At 25.7% G+C, this 4546-nt stretch overlaps 1 long non-coding RNA gene across 1 annotated transcript; it reads left to right on the top strand.

Annotated features, from left to right (window-relative positions):
* The first annotated feature begins 3331 nt into the window (after window positions 1-3331).
* On the top strand, window positions 3332-3928 carry LOC124890274. Its single transcript, XR_007049063.1, has 3 exons — window positions 3332-3479; window positions 3561-3640; window positions 3718-3928. It is a non-coding gene; the product is annotated as an uncharacterized LOC124890274 (long non-coding RNA).
* Window positions 3929-4546: the final 618 nt, after the last annotated feature.

The raw sequence follows: 4546 nt of genomic DNA, 5'->3' as shown, positions 1-4546 counted from the left end.
AATTATTGATCAAATGATAAATTTGCTAAATAATCTATATCTATAATTTATTAAAAGTGGAAAGACCCTTAGAAAAGCGATTTGAATTTTTTGCCCGTCAATAAAAGACTCTGCAATAGAAAAAATTATTTTTTCACTTATTTTCTTTAATTATTATTTATTTTTATAATATTTAAAATTAAGGAGTCCTAAAATATTTTGGTAAGAGAGTAATATACTTTAAAAATTGAAGAGTCCTAAATTAATTGGTAAGAACAAATATATTGTAATAAATATTAGGAGAATTAATATTTAAGGAGTTCTTAAATATATGGTAAGAAGAAGAGCTACTTTCTCAAATCAAAAATTTAAATCAAATAATATTCTTTTTATAAGACTTTGCTATTCAATATTAAAAACTAGATTTACAATTAAATACTATCCAATACTCATTATAATACAAGAAGAGAAATAATCATTCTATTGATTAATGAACACTTGTTATTGTAATTTTATGAAAATATGCTAAAACCACAATAATTTATTCTTTTTATATTCAAAGATTATAGTTAACGTGATATACACGTGCAAAATACGTACACTTAACTAGTAAATAATAAAGTGCGAGTTGATATCAAGTAATAACAAATTTGTAGGCGTTTGGCCATGAAAAAACAAATAGAGTTGAAGTTGGAGTCTGAGTTGAGTTTGATCATATCTTTTTGGAGAGAGTTTTTAATTATAAAGGTGAAGTTGAAATTAGAAAAAAATGGAAATAAGTTGAGACTTATAATTTTTACTTTTCCATATAGAACTTCAAGTTGTTTTTAAAGTTTTTATAGACAAACAAAATTTTTTAATAAAATGAAAAGATTTTTCTAAAAAATAAAATATTTTTTATGACCAAACGAGGCTATATGTTGGTGAAAGTAATGACTAAATGAGATATAAATGATTTAAAGATTGATAAAGCAATGATATGAATTATATAAATTTTAGTTACATACGAAAATAAAATAAATGGTTCATAAGTATAAATGGCTAGGACTCATTTTGCAAAATATAAACTTGTGAATTAATTTTTGTATTTGAAAAATCTCAAATCATGATTTAAAATTTTCAAATCATGCTTTTTAGAGAATTTGAAACTTCATATCATGATATAAAATAATGAGATAAAATTATATAACCAAACACTAATTTCATTTCATGATTTCAAATCATAAAACATAAAATCACATCTCCAAACACCTTCTTAATTTTCTATTTCAGAACATTAACTTCTTTATTAAATACACTTATCAAATGTATGTACCTCTTTGTTTCTTTTCTCTGATTAACGTTATTAATAATGTCAGATATCCTTCATTAATGAGTTCCCATATAACATACTCCCTCCGTATCATATTAGTTGGATTTTTTAAATTGGACACTCTTTAAGAAAAAATTTATTAAGAATTTATTTTATCAAATTAACCTTATTAATTATACTTTAAAAATATAAGTTTGAGTATATACACTTTATCTAGTCATTTAATGATATGAATAGTATTGGAAGAACATAATAAAATTCTCTTGATTTCATCAAAGGAACAACTAAATTGAAACAAATCTTTTTAGAAAGAGGACCAATTAAAACAAACAGGGGAATAGTTGAGTAATTTATTTCTTTTTTCTCCTTCCATTCATTTTTACTTATTTACTTTTTTATTTTAAGATGTCCAATAATATTTATCTAGTTTATAAAATTAATAGATAATTTACATAATTTTTATTCATTTTATCTATAATATTATATACAATATATATCACTCATTATATTTTTTAAAGTAAAAAATTTATTACTCAAATGGATGATATTGTAAAATTATCTATTTATTTATTAGTATTTTTTAAAGTATATGTCATGTCAAAAATGAATAAGCATGACGGAAGGAGTATTATGTTAAAACATTTATTAGTCCACATTTATGTTCCCTATCCAACAAAGTACTCTGGTAAAATTTACCTCATTATTTATTACTCCCTCCGTTTGTACGGAGTTTAAGAAAATAAAAAAGATTTTTGAATTTTGTGATCCTAAATTAAATTATGTTAAATGTATCGAAATCTCCTTTAATTTCGTGATTTTTTAATCTTGTGGTTTTAAATATGCCATGTGAAAAGATAAATTAAAAGTATTGTAAAAAAAAAAAAAGAATCATTCCTTTTTAAATAGACTAAAAAGAAAATTAGGTCATTCTTTTTTTAATGAAGGGAGTAATTTTTTGTATACATATCAAGTTAATAATAAATAAATATTATTGGATGGAGGAAGTGTATAATATAAACACTAGATATAAGGTAATACACTATAAGCAAAATACCGAACGTAATGAGATTCTTACCTAATTTATTATAAAAGATTTTCTTTATCATCAGATGTATTGCTTTGAACGTAATTTCTAAAAAAATTCTCAGAAAATTGATATCTCTCGAAATGCACTAAAATTTAATAAATCACTAAACGTAATCTTATAAATTACTTGTACATGTTCTAATTAAGATTATTTTTACAGTTAGAGTATGTAATCCCTAAAATCTCCCTATTATATATTTTCTTTGTTTTAAGTTGATCTTTGTTGACTTTTTTTTTTTTTTTTGAGAAAAATATTTATTAGGGGTCTATTTTATCAAATTGATTTTATTAATAATTTTTTGAAAATAAAAAATTGAGTATTATATACGTATGTACTCATTTAATAATAGTAGTAGTATTGAAAGAACATAATATATTTTTCTTTTTAATTTTATAAATAGATAACTAAATTAAAATAAATATTTTAGTAAGAGAATCAACTAAAATAAAATTGAGAGATATTGCTAGAGTTTGTTCAAAATACACTTAAACTAAGCGAAATACTTACTAAAGATGATCATGTGGAATACCCTTTGAATTTCCTGCAAAAAAAAAAATAAAAAATTGTCTTTATGTTTAGATATTTAGATTACTCCTATTACTTAAGGTGCCGTCCCTGAAGTTTTTCTAAAAGTATTAGCACATGTTAAAATACACTAAATTTAGCAACATATTACATGTAATCATAAAAAATATTAGCATTTAATTTAGCTCAAACATTAAAAAAAAGTATTTTCACAATCAGTATATGCGATTTGTTATTCAAAATACATTATTAAGACTTCTTTTTTTGGTTTAATCTTGTTTTTTATTAATAAAAAACTTTCGGTTTAATACATGTTGAGCTAAACAATTACAAGACCAAACATACTGGCCCAATTCCAAAAAGATCCAATTAAAACTTTGACCCGGCCCATATGATCCGTTCCTACATACTTAAATAGTAGTCGGGTTTCCATTTTCATCAGTTGAGCTGAACGGAGCTTCCCTACGCCTCCTTCATCATGTTCCTCTTCATCAATCTCCAATTGGTGTTTCTGCTTTTGTGGGTGATATATACCATACCTTTATTGCTTGACGATGACGATTCCAGCTTGCACGAGTGAGATCTCTTCTTTTAACTTGAGCTTGATGTTCACCAGCTGACTAAGCTCCCAAATTAATCCTTTCTTTGCTTCTCCAGGTGAAATCTTAAGTAAGTTCCCATGGTTTTTTGGTGCTAACACGTTGGTCTCGTCTTCTGACCCTTGATTTCTTCTTCTTGTGAGTATCTTGCCTTTACACACTTGCTTGTTGTCATGTATATTGTTGCTGATCTTCTTCTTATTCTCCATATACAGCTATAGCTGGGATGAAGATAATGGGAAGCTCGGACCTGTTGGTAACTGAAGAAGACCAAAGAGCTCAGTCGATTGAATCTAATCTGACTTGGTGACCCCCAACCTACTGAAAATCCCTTTTTGTTGGCTGGTGTATATAGGCTCAAAAACATTCTCACTTTTTTGTTCATCTTCTCTGCTTGTGAATATTGTGAAGGAAACTGTTGTAGCCTTTCCAGTCTTCTTAGCATTTTGTAGAACTTACTCTTAAATAGGGTGATACAAGATCGGCAAGGAAGACACGAAAACATACACCAAAATAGTCAACGATTTGAAGAATCGAGGACCTCTTTGATGACCTCTCTTGTATCCAAGAAGTACAAAAAAGGAAATGATATCAAGAGTAAAACACACTAAAAACAACAACACTTGATGAATAAGATGCAATAACAATAATATACGGTTACAAAATAAGAACACAAATGAATTATACTAGATATAGATAAGCGATTACAAGAAAGTAAGATAAATAGATAGAAAAATGAAGATAAATAGATTTTTAACAAGAACACAAATGAATTATACTAGATATAGATAAACGAATGAATTATACTAGATATAGATAAACGATTACAAGAAAGTAAGATAAATAAATAGAAAAATGAAGATAAATAGATAGAAAAATGAAGATGTAATATTAATAATTCAAAAGTTTATTTTACTTTTGGACCTTTGATATCACACACAACCTAAATCTATCTTTTATGTGATCTCAAGGAAATCGGAATACCCCAGCAATCTTTATTTCTAAGCAAATAATCAACATAAGGATTTTGCCTTGCCCAAGAAT

This window comes from Capsicum annuum, unplaced genomic scaffold (genome assembly GCF_002878395.1).
Source record: "Capsicum annuum cultivar UCD-10X-F1 unplaced genomic scaffold, UCD10Xv1.1 ctg1490, whole genome shotgun sequence".
In the NCBI taxonomy this organism is placed as follows: Eukaryota; Viridiplantae; Streptophyta; class Magnoliopsida; order Solanales; family Solanaceae; genus Capsicum; species Capsicum annuum.
Note: the sequence above shows the minus strand (reverse complement) of the source record. Positions and strands in the feature narration are given on the sequence as shown.